At 46.2% G+C, this 16,152-nt stretch overlaps 1 protein-coding gene across 2 annotated transcripts in view; it reads left to right on the forward strand.

The window, feature by feature from the left end:
* The first annotated feature begins 251 nt into the window (after positions 1-251).
* Positions 252-16,152, forward strand: part of PRR5 (proline rich 5) — a 70,268-nt gene continuing 54,367 nt past the window's right edge. For both annotated transcript variants that reach the window (XM_082223246.1, XM_082223247.1), the window contains exon 1: positions 252-374. The gene's annotated coding sequence lies outside the window, so the exon portion shown is untranslated. The remainder of the gene's footprint in view (positions 375-16,152) is intronic.

Here is a 16,152-nt window from a genome sequence, read left to right on the forward strand (position 1 = left end):
AGCCGCTCCCGTGCCTACGATCCTGCAAACGCACAAGCTGGTTTGGGGCGGGGGGCGAAGTGGAGCGAGGCTTCGCCCTCCCCCCGCCTTGGGCTTTGGCCCCCCGCCTCCTCTGCGCGCGAGGAAGACGCCGCCTCCCTCCCTCCCTCCTCCCGGCCGGGCGCAGCGCAGCGCATCTCCCTCGGCGCGCACGGACCGCCCTCGCCCGCCGCGCCGGACCGAACCCCCAGCAGAGCGGCGGCAGGAGGCAGGAAGGCGGCGGCGGAGCCGGCCAGGCCGGGCGGGAGGCTCCCATGGCGGCAGCGAGAGGCATCGGCGGCCGGAGACCCACCTCGCGCCCCCTCCGAGCGGCTTCCCCCGCCGCCGCCGCCCCGGTGAGCCCAGCCAGCGCCTTGGGGGGGGGCTGGGAGGGAGAGGGCGTCTCCTGCTCCAGGGATCTGCTCCGGGGGATCCCTGGCCGGGGTCTCCGGGCCGGATTTCCGCGCTCGAGCCGGGGGAGGCGGGGAACCGGAGAGACACCCCCCCGGCTGCTGCTGCGGCGGAAGCCACGCTGGGCTCCGGCAGGAGGGAGGCCGCGGGGTCCTTCGGCTTGCTGGCCTCGCGCGCCGGCCAAGGTGAGCCAGCGGGGGGGGGGGAGAGGCTTTCGGTGCAGGAAGCGGACCTGAGCGGGAACCGCCGGGGGGGTGGCGCTGGGTGCGTCGGGGTCCCCCTCCGGCCGGGCTGCGCTCCGGAGCGCGGGGGAAGCGTGGCTGGTGCGCCTCGGTCCGCTTTGCAGGCTCTCCTCGGAGCATCCTCGGAGCAGCGCATCCTCACTGGTCCCATTGACGCCCCTCTTGCTCCGAGGAGGAAAAACCCCGCGAGGCTGATGGAGAGAGAGAATGGCTGGCCCAAGGGGGGCTGCAGCCCGTGAGTTTGATGGCTGGAAACAACCGTATACTTGGTTCTCTTTTGTGGCTGGGTTGGTTGAGCATGAGACTCTTAATCTCTGGGTTCGAGGCCCACCTTGGGCAAAAAGATTCCTGCATTGCAAGGGGGTTGGACTAGATGACCCCTGGGGTCCCTTCCAGCTCTACAGTTCTGGCATCCATCTGGCTCAGGAGAAGTCACACCGTTGGAGAGTTACAGCTGCTGGCTGCTGTGGCTGTAGATTCTGATTTGGGAGAGATATGTTTTATTGCATGGATAGGCAAACTAAGGCCCAGGGGCCGGATCCAGCCCAATTGTCTTCTAAATCCGGCCTGCAGGTGGTCCAAGAATCAGCATGTTCTTACATGAGTAGAATGTGCCCTTTTATTTAAAATGCAGCTCTGGGTTATTTGTGCGGCATAGGAATTCATTCATTCCCCCTCCCCCCCCCAAAAAAATAGTCCAGGCCCCCACAGGGTCTGAGGGACAGTGGAGCGGCCCCCTGCTGAAAAAGTTTGCTGACCCCTGTTTTATTGCATGTGGGGCAGATGATCCTATGATTACTGTAGGGACAGTGGCTTCATGCTGGGGGGGGGGGCGGCAGAGAGCAGGTGGGGGCAGGGCTGGCGCATGTCCTGGGGGCAGGACGCCCAGTGCAGGGGGGCAGCCGCGATGGCACCCTGCCGGAATTGCACTGCCTGGTGCGCTCCCTCCGCACTCCTCTTCCTCCACCAGTGTAGGGATGTTTTCTATTAGTCTCTTTCCTTGCGGTAAATGTGTGTTGCTGGTCAGGAGAGGCTGGCGGGGCAGTACAACAGAGTTGGCCTCTTGGCAGTGGTGTCGCTGCTTCTTACCAGGGTGGGGTCAAGGTCAGAGTGGGACTGGTGGAGCCAAACTAGCATTTCCAGTAGTACTATAGCTATTATACTGTAGTTCCTCTTTCACACACTCCATATTTAATCAGATGCACCGCCCCATCATCAGTCACCTCTCACGTTTTACAGGGCAAAGACAGAAAACCCCTTTTGCCAAGGGAAAAAATGGGAGCAATTTAAGGCTCCCAATTCTTGCTTGGAAGTTTCCGCCTGCCCCACATTTGACGCCCTATGTGGTGTCTAGTGCAGGGCAGGGAGGTGTGATTTGAAGAAGACAGTCTTGCAAGCTAAATTGGTACCCAAATTAGGCCTTTAAGCCAGGGGCTCCTCACCGCTGCTATAACAAATTTAGAACAACATATTCATTAAATTTACATTTACATGTTTTTCCTGTTCTGTTTGCCATTTAAGATTTCTTGATTCTCCCCTCCCCACCCAATATATTTATGTTAGAAAATGTAAAAAGCACGAAACAGCTGCACAGGAGGCTTAAAACCCTGTGGGTTGAGCATTCAGTGACGTTTTAAATTAATGACATTCATTCTTAGTTCTGCTCATTAAGTTCAGTAGGTCTACTCAGAGTAAAACACCCCATGACCCTTGCTGTCCAGTGGCTTTGAGGCTGTTTCAGAGTCAGGCTGATAATCCACATTACACGTGACATGAAGTTTTTCGCTTCTCCCCTGTAACGTTCAATGACCAGAGATTTATGTGTGCCGTGTTGCATGTTTTCCCACCTATGTTGATACTGGTGGGATGAACATGGGGTGACTGTTTCCTAAATATCACAGAGGAGAGTAGCAGAACACAACATGGGGGTGCACATACAGTGGTACCTCGGGTTACATACGCTTCAGGTTACAGACTCTGCTAACCCAGAAATAGTGCTTCAGGTTAAGAACTTTGCTTCAAGATGAGAACAGAAATTGCACTCCAGCGGTGCAGCGGCAGCAGGAGGCCCCATTAGCTAAAGTGGTGCTTCAGGTTAAGAACAGTTTCAGGTTAAGAACGGACCTCTGGAACGAATTAAGTACTTAACCTGAGGTACTACTGTAATGGGCAGCTCTAGCCTTAGATGAAGCTTTTTAGAAATACTTTCACCAAACTGCATTCTTATTTACTATTTCTCCTGCTGAGGCTTTAAATATTTGTTATTGGGTATGGAAAGGGTGGCTGAAGTGGATTCAGTCTTTCCTGACAGTGTCTTTATGGAGCAGTCGCTTTTGTTGATCCGTTTGTAAATGCCTGTGTGTTGCTTCTTCAAAACTTATCTGATTACTTTTCAGTTTAATGTCAGTTTCACACAGGTGACCCCTCTCATTCATGATGTGCAGGCAAAATGGGGTCGGATGCATACACCTGTAAGCAAATGTGCCTTTTACTTTATTTATATGCTATATGCTGAATACAGGCAACTGTGACATTCGTGTTTGGTCCCCTGTATCTAATTCCCCCTGCTTTGGCAAAATAAATGGATCTCAGATAGTGGGATCTGAAAGCTCATTTGCTTAACAAGCTCAAAACAGCTCTGGGTTCATAGGTATCTAAGAACTGGTTTTGTGATGCAGGCTGGTGCTACTCACCTGAGAAATCTCACCTGAGCAGATGCAAATATTGGGAAGGGTGAGCATAGCAGAAGAGCTAACATTGTATCAGCCTTAAGTTATGGTCTTAAAAGAAATGACCAGCTTGCTTCTCACTTACCGTAAATTGAATTTTTAAATCAAGTGAGATAGAAAAGAGGTCAGCCACATATTCAGAGGGGAGTGTTTCCTATATAAGGGGCCACAAGAGAGAAGGCAAGAAATAGCAGAAGAAAGTGGAGCTTTAATAGGAGTTGTGTTTGGTGAACAGAGGGACCGTGGAAGAGAGTAACCAAGCCATCAGCAATACCACGAAGAGGCTTAGGCTATGTACCCATTCACAGCTTAAAACGCAGTGAGGTCATTTCCCCTTGCTGGGTTTCAAGTTGTATTCACATGTCGCAAGTTGCAACAGCAGCAATTCTCAAGAAACCACATGGCTAATGCCGTGTGCAAAAGGCTGAGAACAGCAGCAGTGGAGGTGCACTAGAGGCAGTGTGGTGCAGTGGTTAGAGTGTTGGACTAAGACCTGGGTTCAAATCCTCACTCAGCCATGAAGATCACTGGGTGACCTTGGCCCCATCACTGCCTCTCAGCCTAACCTACATCGGAGGGTTGTTGTAGGGATTAAAGGGGGTGTGGGAGAGTCCAGCTCCTTGGAGAAAAAGGTGGGATATCAATGCAAGGAATAAATAAAATAAACCATGATGACAATTGCTTTACAATAACTGAGGAAAACCTAAGGTCTGAATAAGAGTTTTAGAAACAAATTGATAACAAATCTTATTAGTATTATAGAGGGAACTGACAAATTTTAGCTAGAGCAGGAATTTGAACTAGAAAAGGAAATATGATGTGTATGAGCATGCAACCATTGCTATATAGGCCAGATGTGATGTTCTCTATGCAGGCTCACTCTATGGGCAGAACCCACATTCCTGGCCTAGGTGTAGATCTCCCCTAATGCTTTCTAGAGTGTTCCAATCAACAACTTTGTAAAGTAGGTCAGTATTATTGCCGTATTGCAGGTTGAATTCTGATACATAAAATGAATTATTAACATAAACCCCTATTATCTGTTGCAACAGGGCATATATTATGTTCAGCTCAGTCCTGTCTATGGAAGTTATGTCCCATTGGGTACAGTGAGGCTTTCTCCCGAGTAAGTGTGCCTGAGGCTGCAGTCTTAGAACTGCTGTTTTTCCTGCTCTGCACCATTGAATATAGACAACCCACCATGTTATAAATGGACCATTTCGTGGTTCTGTTGTTACCTGAGCCATTTCATGAATTCCTAGTTCTGTGGGATGAGCAGAAGACATCCACGGATTTTCTCTCAGGTGTCCAGGAGCTGAGTGGGTGTATTTGTGTGAGCTGTACATTCTTCTAAATCTTGCAGATATTTATATAGTCAAGCAGGCAATATAGCACTAGAAATTGTTGGCCCAATTTGCGGCAGTATGTATTTGAAAATCGGCTGGGTGCCTGTCTTGAAACCTAAACCCACAATTATTCTTTGGCTCATTCTGCTTACATTCTTTATATTCTTTATATTCTGACGGAATGGTTTTCCGTTCCATTCTGTTCTGTTCTTTTCACTTGGCAATATTGTGGAAGTAAAATATAATTCCTGTGAAAGATATCTAAATTACCTCTAATAATTTAATGTGGAAAGGATTAACAAACTATGACTTGAATGCATAGGAAAACATTGTTGAAATGTTGACCAAACACCTAAACTGTGTTCAACATTGAAACTGAAAGTCAAGGCATGGAAAAATCTCTATTTTAGGCTTGTAAAGGCAGAACTGCGTGCACACCACACTAAAAATTCTGCTTCAGGAAAAGCTGAATTCTGTAGCCTGCACAAAGTTTACAAATACAGTGGTACCTCGGATTTCAAATGTCTCTGTTTTCGAACATTTCGGTTTTCAAATGCTGTAAACCCGGGAGTAAATGCTTCAGTTTTTGAACATGCCTCGGAAGTCAAACATGCCACACGACTTCTGTATTGAGTTTTCTGTATTGAGGCTCCCTGACTGAGTTTTCGGATATTTCGGAACTGAAACGGTCTTCTGGAATGAATTATGTTCGAAAACCGAGGTACCACTGTACAATTATTGCCATAATTTTGCTAGTGAAGGGGGGAAAACAAGGAAGGGCATTCTAGATCACTAGAAACTGTATTTACATTTGCGACTTCTGAGATTTCACCAGACTGGCACTGTCCATGCATTCAAAAACATATCTTCATTGGGGCATTGTTATAACCTTGGTAGTCTAAAAATGAGGTGCAGTGGAATACAGTCGTACCGCGTGTTGCGTTAGGTTCATGTTGCATCTTTTTGGCTTGCGAACGCGGCAGACCCGGAAGTGTATACTTCTGGGTTTCACCGCATGCGCAGAAGCGCTCTATCGCACTCCGTGCTTGCACAGAAACGCCGCTCTAGTTGCGGACCTTTCGAGGTGCAAACTGCACCCCGAAACGGATCATGTCTGCAACTAGAGGTACCACTGTATGTCATTCCATTCTACACCTAAGTAAGATATCACAACAATATATTGAGATAACAGTGAGAGAAATCTAACTCTAATAGTACAGTGGCTTTAAAATTGTGTACTTGGGGATTAAAGCATGAGAGGGAGAGAGAAGCCTTCCTAACCTTCTCAAAATTCAAAATGGTGTAACTGGGGTGGGAGAGGGATTGTATTTGCCTTCTCTTTATATGAATATAAAGAATATTTTTTATCTGCAGTTGTTAAGTAAGGTGTCTGTAGTCATTTTACTTTATGGGAAATGTGAAGCAGTACTGTAAAATAACAACTGATAAAGTGTTTAGTGCAGTGTTCTTTGTCACATGTTGTAAGCCGTAAAGTCAGCCTTAAAATGGGCTTTTGATTCCCCCCCCCATAGGCTGTATAGAACTCCAGAGGGTTAAACACTGACCATTTGAATGCTTTGCTTTGACACAACCAGCTGACTGGGAAGAGCCGCATTTAGGTCCTCAAAATGGGGGGAAATGCAGGGGGGATATGACACTAGGTTTGTTGGAACTCACTGTTAGCAAAGTTAGCATTTTCTTCTTCTTAGAACCATCTTAAGGTAAGATATTATTTATAGCTACCACCAACTAATTGCAAAATCAGCCAACGTGTTGAACCTGTTTGGAATGCTTCACCCTGTTCAGATTTCTTTGGTCTCCAACTTAGTTGCAAATTACCGTATTTTTCGCCCTACAGGACGCACTTTTCCCCCTCCAAAAATGAAGGGGAAATCAGGGTGCGTCCTATGGGGCGAATGCAGGCACACCGACCCCTCTTGCTCTCCAGGCTTCAGGAAGCTATCCGCAAGCCTTGCGCACCCAGGGGGAGTTGCCCCGGGCATGCAAGGCTTGCAGGCGGCAGCCTGCAGCGCGGAGCACGGGGCACCCTCCGGAGGACGCCCCGTGCTTCGCGCAGGTGTCCGCAAGCCTTGCGCGCCCAGGGGGAGATCCCCCTGGGTGCGTACGGCTTGCGGGCAGCAGCCTGCAGTGCGGAGCACGGGGCGCCCTCCGGAGGACACCCCGTGCTTCGCGCAGGTGTCCGCAGCCTGCCGCCCAGCGCGTAGGGCACCCTGAAGCAGAGCGCCCCTTGCGCCGGGCAGACATCGGCCAGCCCCACAAGCTCGGGGGACAGCGGGGAGGCGCAGCGCCACCATCCCACTGTTCCCCGACCTGGTTTGGGGGGGGAATAAAGGGAAAAACATTTCCTTTATTTCCCCCCCAAAAAAGTAGGTGCGTCCTATGGGATGGAGCGTCCTATGGGACGAAAAATACGGTAATTAATTAATGGATGCATTGGGTTCAATAAACATATCTCTTTGTATCTGGAGGTTTCCTCTCTTCGTTTAAATCAGGGCCCAAGTTCCTGCTGACTTGGTCTGCCTTAGCAAGTGTAGCTCAAATAGCCATTTGCTTTATTCCTGTTTGGTGCAATTGCTGAAAAGCACACATGAGGCCAAAATATGGTTTGAAATGTGCGCTCTCTCCTGATTTCTTGGCTCTCGCGCTGCCTTCTCCAAGGTGCCCATGGGAGACCTTGATACCTGGGAGGCTTCTGGAAACTAAACAAATGCTTTTAAACAATGTATTTGCCAGGAGGCCAGGCTTGCTTCAGGCTGAAACCACGGTTGAGACTCTGGAGCCAAGTGCCACGTTCGTTTCCCCAGAATGCCTCTGGTACTGCTACAGAAGTACCTTGTTGAATTGGCAATTGCAGATGCCCTTAGAACAGGGGTCAGCAAACTTTTCCAGCTGTGAGCCGGTCTACCGTTCCTCAGACCATGTGGGAGGCCGGACTATATTTTGAGGGGGGGGAAATAACAAATAACCCAGAGATGCATTTTAAATAAAGGGACACATTATACTCATGTAAAACACGCTGGTTCCCGGACCATCCGCGGGCCAGATTGAGAAGGCGATTGGGCCGGATCCAGCCCCCGCTGGTAGGTTGCCTACCCCGCCTTAGAATCTGAATATGATGTGACTTTCCCTGCTAGGTGATACATTTCCAAAAATTAAGTGGAGAATCTGCATGCCTGGCTTTGCAAAGCGCACAGAGACCATTAAATATTTTAGTGTCACTTGTGAAAACCTGAACCAACTGAGAAATTCACCCGTGTTTTGTTTTAGAGACAGATGCAATCCTATCCAAGCTGCCCTTTGAGAGGCAGAGAGCCTGCTGGAGGCTGCTGCAGATTCCAGTTGCAAAGAAGGGCTGGCTTGTTCAAAAATCATCTGGTCCTTGTTCAGTCGTTTTTTGGAATTTTGCTTTGTAGGTGGAAAGGTTTGTGGGTGTAGAGATTTGAAAGAGAGAATTGTGGTTATAAGTATATTTCGCTGCTCGTTCTAAGCCACCAATCCAAATTAATTTGCATTTACATTTCCAGGCAAGCAAAATATCTAGGACCAGCACTGAATGCTAAATGCAACCTGACAGCTAAATTGGAGAACATGCTTCATAGCTGTCTGGAGCCTTCCTCTGCTAGAATAACTAGGTTGAATTCCTCACCTCCTATTAGACTTTGCTTGGCGTAAATATACCTAGGATTAAAGGGGGAGGGTAAATTTACCCAATGACTCCCCCCCAACTTTATTTTAATGGTTACTTTAAATATTTATATCACACATTCAGATTTTAGAAGTGCCTATGGTGGCAGCTTACAATGGCACAGTTGATAATGACCATTATTACAGTTAATAGTAAAGGAGCAATAAAAGAAATGCAAGAAATTGAAGATAAGGAAGAGCCGTAAAAATTCACAATTGCTGTTTCTTAAGAGCTTGGGCAAATTAAGAGGCCTTGAGCTGGTGCCTCCTTTTCCGTGGAAACAGCCCTGGGGAGAGTGCAGTTTTCTGATGCTGGGATGTCCTCATTCAAAAACGTCCTGTCTCCAGTTCCCATCCACCTGACCTCCCAGGTTCTGAAGCAGAGACTCCATTTATGACTGTAGAGAGCAGGGAGGCGACTGGCTATTTTGCTGTAATGCTTGCTTGCCAGTTGTCGTGATCAGCTTTTGTTCCATCTGTCTTACGATGGCTAATAAAACTTAGGATCGCTTGAATGAAGATAAAGAAGTGGAGACCAAGCTGGAAGAGGTGGGGTGTGCAGGAAAGGGGCAGGATCAGATCTCAATGGCTGCAGTCTAATTCTATGGGACAAAGTAAAGAAGCTACAGACTGAGTCTCGATTAAAAGGAAGACATTTTGACACGGAGCTCAGTCACTGCTACACCCAGGTGGGTTTAAGTTCTATCCATTGATTCCATGAGTTGGTTCCCTTTACTTTCACCCATGGATATCATATGGGGGACGACGGAATAATGTGCTGTGTTTGGATATTACAGAAGGGATACAAGCGGACCATTTATCTAAGTGGCCCGGCTGCTGCCAATGATCAGATATGGTCATCTACAGCTGTGTAGAGAGAGATGTTAGGAGATACAGCCAGGGACAGTTCTTTTGCCAGCCACTGCCATCTTAGAAACTCCTGTGATGCACATCCATTTTTATATGACGGCAGATTTTTGCACTGCCAAAAAGAGTTTGTGGGTGTTCTTGAGTAAGGAAAACTGCCCAGAAGACAGGGTGGATTTGATTTAAATCAAATCGATTTAAATCACAATTTACATCACTAGTTAGCAAGACTTGGTTAAATTATTATTTTTTTACAGAAAAATTAACATTTACAACCAGATGAAGGTTTCATTTTTGGAATAATAAATTTTCAGAATAGTTTTTACAGTTATATAAAAAATTACTGATTTGGTTATACTATTGGAAATACATAGACAGATAATTATGAAATTATACATAGACAGATAATTATGAAATTATGTATATGAAATTATTGTGAGGTTTAATAAGTTAACTGTTTATATTTGGACAACTTTTCTGCTGTACTTTATTGGAAGGTGAAAAATGACCATTTCCTTAATAACAATTTAAACAATTTATTTACCTAAAACAATAACATTATAGCATATGTATCCATGTTTGATAACTGATGTGGTTAAACTTAAAAAAACAAAACAAAAACTTAGACTGAGTTTTAGCACACATGAAGAACTTAAAACAAATCCTTATTTCCTGGTTAATAGCCTTTGGACTATAATGTAACTTAAGTAGAAAACTATCTTTAGAAAGATTTTTCCTCCAAAAGCATTTTATTTTAAAAATCCAATTTACATTTAAAAAATCTGTTTTATATAATTAAAAAAATCGGATTTAAATTTTAAAAATCAAATTTTAAAAATTTATTTTTTAAATCATTGATTTTTATCCACCCTACTTGCAAGTACAGTGGACGATCGGGTTGTGAACGTGATCTGTGTGGGAGGCACGTTCGCAACCTGCAGCGCCGCGTCTGTGCACACGCGGGTGGCGATTCGGTGCTTATGGTCAAAACGTGATTTAGTGTCTATGCACGAGCACCGAAACCCGGAAGTAACCCGTTCCAGTACTTCCGGGATCAGTGCGGTGCACAACCTGAAAACGTCGCAACCTGAAGTGTCTGTAACCCGAGGGATGACTGTAAACATGTATGATGTTGAGCTGCTAGTCCGTAAAATATTATTTATTAGCCATTCTCATCAAATGAATTCAGCTCAATAGCTATGATTCAAGCTATTTGACTACCATACCTCAGTTTAGATCTGCACATATAAAGACAAATCTCTGTCGACATCCCCACAAACTGAAGAGATCAGCATTATTTATCTCTACATTTATGTTATTGAGTTAAGTTTGCTTCTTCCACTGTTATTTTTCCCTTTCCATAATTCAACAGACAGCTGATGTACAGTGAAATCCCTATTTTTACTGTTAATTCTGCATCTCTACAAACTTAGCTGGGGAGGACTTATAAAAGTCTTGTACAACTAAACAGGCATTCATCACTTAGGTGGAAAAGCAAACACAGAAATAAATTGCCTCAGTGTTACAGTTTTATAAAAATGCCTGTTAGTATAACTTGAAAGATTGTAAATTCAAGAGAGTCTAAACAGATGGTTTGCATTTGTCATCTTAGCAGTAGCAAATTGCTTATTGTATTACTCTTAGCTGATACAGAGAGGGAGGATCTTTCTGAAATATACTTAAATTAGGGCTGGGGAATTTGTTCAGCACAGGCAGTGATCTTGGAGACTTGTGCCCTAGAGCGTGATGATAATAACTCGCCTTTTCTTAAGGCTGGTTGGTTTATTGCGTTTTTATCCTGTTCTTCATTATATAAGCTGCTGATGTTATACATGTCCCCACTCCCATTTTAGCCTTACAACAACCTTGTGATAGGGGTTTGGTGGAGAGGAAGTGAATTGGTGAATGTCACCCCAAGGATCTCCACGTGTGAGGGAGGATTTGAACTCAGGTCTTACCAGCCCTGAAGCCTCCCATTCCATTACGTCTCAGAGGTTCAGACATGCACATTAATCAATGCTGTTTGGTACAACACTGTTTTGGCTGTCTAATTTGTGGCACACTGGTTAATCCTTTTAGAGCTGATAGTCCAAAACCACAAATGCTATTTCCATCATCCTGTTGAGGGCACAGTGCTATCACTTACTTTGAGGAATACGCAAAGGTACGGTATATAAAATAGATGTTCATAAATGTACCAAGCAAACACATACAAATATGTAAACCACATGTCTGAAACCCACAAAAAAGTCCTGAAACCATTTTCTCTCTTCCAAATTCACCTCAAATATTTCTCTGCAAGGTCAAATATTTCTCTGCATTGTCTCTTTGCTCACAAACCCTGTCTCAAGGGCACATTTAAGCATAGCTGTCAATGTTTCCCTTTTTTAAAGGGAAATTCCCTTATTCCGAATAGGATTCCTTGCAAGAAAAGGGAAAAGTTGTCGGCTATGCATTTAAGATATGAATAGGGTGAGCCTGTGACCTGGATTCAGGAGTTGAGTAGTTATCATAACAAAAGAGTGGCCAGGATGCCCAGATAATCCAATCAGGTAACCTAGCAGACAGGAGAAGAAGAAAAAAATGCACTCAGATTTCTGTTGTAGTCCGCCCCTTCTCTGGTGTATTGCCTTGGGCTACACCCCTTCTGTGCTGTAGGTATGATGTATCTGGGGGATGATACTGAGCTACAGGGGTGGGAAATTTCAAAGTCTATATAAGGGCTTGCACACCTTTGCTCTGGGTCCTCCTCTTGGGGGGGGGGGAGTACCCTGTTGCAGCAGCTTTAATAAAGATCAGGCTTATAGCAGCTTTGCTTTCGTATATCCTGGTCTGGTCTCTGTTCATTTCTCGACCGGTTAGAGCCTTAAAAGGTCCGCTGTCTCTGAAGGTCCAGTCTTCCTTAAGAAACTGAACAACCGCTTGAAGGGACCCCTGAATATTCTTATTTCATTGACTTTGGAAAATTCAGTACAGAAATGCAAGTATCATTATTCGAGGAAGCCATAAATACCCAGTTTTAAAACTGGTGCTTCTCTCTCTTTGCAAATATGCCATGGGTGGCCATACCTGAAAGGTGGATATATTTCTCTAGCTAGAGTTCAGTGGCTTCGGCTGGAAGCTAGAGTCTGAAGTGCAAACGAGGGAGGATATGGATCTGTTGAGTAGGCAAGGGCAGAAAAATAGGCACCCAGTATTTATACCTGGTCTGGCCAATCCAGTGGCTTTACACTGTGTGCAGTTGGTAGGAACTAACATCTGTTCTCTACTCTCTGTGCACAGAGGGCTCTGGGGTCTGACCATAAACTAAATGCATCATTTTGTAGACATTTGCAAAATGAGCCTATCCCTGGGAATTCTGCCCTGGCATCATCCCTGTAGCAGAATAAATTCACTGCCAGGTAATGCTCTGACCTGCAAGACAATATTAGTAGGAACTGGTGTGACTGCTGTATGCGCTGAGCCTGTGAATGGGACTTTTGTACCCATTTAAATAGCTAGGTGAGCTGCAGATTGATCGGGTTTTCTACGGGTTTCTCTTCCAGATCAAAAGGCCATTTGTGGGTGGTTTGTTTTATAGCCCCAGTTCCATGGGCCAAGATTTTATGCACACGCCGACCCTTGGGTGTGCTCAGGTGACCTTGAAGAGCAAATTCCCCCCGTGCCAATATTGTAATCTGTTGCTTTAAAGTTTCTTTGGTTTCATATTTACCCCACAGCGTAGGAGACTAGAAACCTGAACCGCCGCTCCCAGTCCTGACTGGACGTGACTATCTTCAGATTCCCCGGGCCAGATTCTTTGTGTTTTACACTTAGCGAATGCTGTTCTTACTATGTATGAGAGCTAATGGTCTGGTTAATCTGTAATAGCAGCCTCCCTTGTGAATCACACTTCTCTGTGAGCACTGCTCCCTTGTGATTTCTCCAGTAACCCAATACAGCGGTACCTTGGTTTATGAATTACCGTAATCCGTTCCGGAAGTCCGTTCTTAAACCAAAGCGTTCTTAAACCAAGGTGTGCTTTCCCATAGCAGCGGGGGACTCAATTTACAAATGGAACAAGCTCAACAGGAAGTGGAACGTGTTCTTATTCCACAGCAAAGTTCACAAACCAAAACACCTACTTCTGGGTTTGCACCATTTTTAATCCAAGTTGTTCATAAACTAAGCTGTTCTTAAACCAAGGTACCACTGTATGCTCCTAGAGTGTGCAGCCAGTAGAAACGCATGTCTCCCATGTTGACCAATCACCTTGACAATAAACCACAGTTCGAAAGTTGAGAGAAGCATGTTTCCTAACGGGGGACCCAGTTTCTCAACCAGTGGTTTTGCCACCTGTAGCCAAGACAAGGGTTTGGGGAAGCAGGGTGGGGTGGGGATAGAAGCGATACAATAACCTGTTTTGTCTAATTTATTCTAAGATACCTTGTGTGCTTGACAGGAACTTTGCGCATCCTGCAAACGTCTCAGCAAACAAAGCTAGCAAAGTGTGGCTTTGGTTAAGATTGAAATTAGGAGGTTACAGGGCAAAAGTTATATGGCAAAAAATTCAACAAAGAGGTATAAATCCAGGGCCACATTCCTACAGGGTTTAAATCTTCCAGGGTCTATAGTCATTGCATATTTTATTCTCTCGTCGGGTTTTCAGTAATTGCAGCTGCAGTTTTACCTCTGCAAACATTGCAGGTTGCTGCTTTCTCAGTAAAGTCTACAGCATGTGTGACTATTTTTAAACAGGCCTTTGTGGTAACTAACTTGGCAACTTTCCAGGGTTTTTTCATGTGTTATTAAAGTGTTCATAGTGTTTGCACCTCCGTGAAAGTCAGCAGAGATGGAAAGATAACATGGGTGAAGGTGAATAGATCCTCTGCAAAGATAAGTGCATTTGCTCATCTTTTCCATGCCCATAGCTGGGTTTTTCACATGCGAGCATTTATACTTGTTAATTAAGGTAGCTTAGATGCATGTTAGTTTAGACCAGGGGTCTGCAACCCGCGGCTCCGGAGCCGCATGTGGCTCTTTTACACCTTTGCCGCAGCTCCGGGGCAGATACTAGTGAGGGGAGGAGGCGCATTGTGCGCCCCGACACTCCCCACTGTGGCGGGCGCTGTACTGGCTGTGACGTCGCATGGGGGCGGTACGTGCATTAGTCACGCACCGTCCCGACGTCACCTTCCCGCCCACCCGCTACACTGTAAGGGGCATGTACGCTGGTCACTGCATTGAAAGGGGGCATGTACGCTGGTCACTGTTTTGAAGGGGAGTGAAGAACACACACACACAAAAAGGTAACTTGTTAATTTAACGTTTATTTCTATGAGGAGGAGTAATTCTGAGGGGTCAAACAAAGAAATAATAAAAAAGTGACAAAAAAGTTATTTTTATAATGACGAGTTTTGCGGCTCCCAGGTTTTTTTTCTTCGGAAACAGGTCCAAGTGGCTCTTTTTGTCTTAAAGGTTGCAGACCCCTGGTTTAGGGGCTTGCTCTTATTGCCTCTTTATTGTGAAAAATCATGGGAAATCTCCTTTTTCAGAATTATATGTGTAAAGAACAGTATGCAAGAAGGATTGTTTAAAAAATAACATAATTAAAATAATTGATAATGTAAAATTAAAAGAAATAATTACCGTATTTTTCGCTCCATAGGGTGCACCGGACCATAGGGCGCACCTAGTTTTTAGGGGGGGGGAAATAAAGGGGGGATTATTTTTCCCCTCCCCAGCCCCAAAGAGCAAAGATGCCAAGAAAGCCAACATCCATCCCGCTGGCTGTCTTGGCTTCCTCTTTAGCCACGCACAACCTCTCCAGCCGGGAGAGGCTGTGAGCGGCTTCATTTTTAGCTCTGGGGCTGGAGCAGGGGAAGCCCGAGCTTCCCCCGACCCCAGCCCCCAGAACAGGTCCGGGAGGGGAGGCAAGGTTGCTCAGCCTTGCTGCCGCTCCCGGAGCTTGCGGGCTGGGGGAGCGCTCCGAAGGTTTGCGGATAGCTGCCTCAAGCCAGGCTTCGGGCTGCAGGCTGCTATCCGCAAGCGGGCACTCCCGCCGCGCTCCGAAGGCTTGCGGAGGACGCACACACATTCCCCTTCATTTTTGCAGGGGGGAAAGTGCATCCTGTAGAGCGAAAAATACAGTATATTGCCCTTCCATAAAAATATAGCAAAGCGGTACGCAACATAAAAACAAAACGTTACAATAAGATAAATTAGAGCGTCGGTAACTACTGGTTGACAAAAACAATTTCGTCTTTCAAACTCCCGTCTAAATAATAGTTTTCAAAAGGTGCCTCAGAAATGGCAAGGATGATTTCTGCTGGACCTCTGTTGGCAAGGAGTTCTACAAGGGAGGGCCTGCCACACTTAAAGGCTTGTTCCTTGGGAGAAGCGGACCTAAATTCAAGCACAGGGGGCAGGGGCAACACCGGGGTGTGTGTGAAAGGCCCCCCATCTTTCTTTGGAGGGGGCCAGGCAACCTCAATATTCCGCTGCCTATGGCGGACCTCGCTGGGCCTACGTGCGGCTGCTGGGGAAAGAGGCACTGGTTCTTCCCAGTGTTGTGCACGTGGCACTTGGGGCGCACAGCTCGCACGGAGCTTGCGGTGGTCAAGCCACTTGGCATGCGCAGCCCACAGGGAGCATGGCGTAGAAACAGAACTGTCTTCAATTAATGGAAGCCTTTAAAATGCCTTTGTCAATTCTGCTCTCTGCTTGGGGCAGCGGTGCCTGCAGGAATGCAAAATATAGACCATAACTAGTGTAAAAAGATCCAAAGGACTATCCAGGCAAATGGCTTGCGCAGGGAGGAAAGAACCAGAGAGCCGTTATCAGCTGAGCTTCCAT

The sequence above is a fragment of the Podarcis vaucheri genome (genome assembly GCF_965113315.1).
Source record: "Podarcis vaucheri genome assembly, chromosome: 5".
NCBI classification, from domain to species: Eukaryota; Metazoa; Chordata; class Lepidosauria; order Squamata; family Lacertidae; genus Podarcis; species Podarcis vaucheri.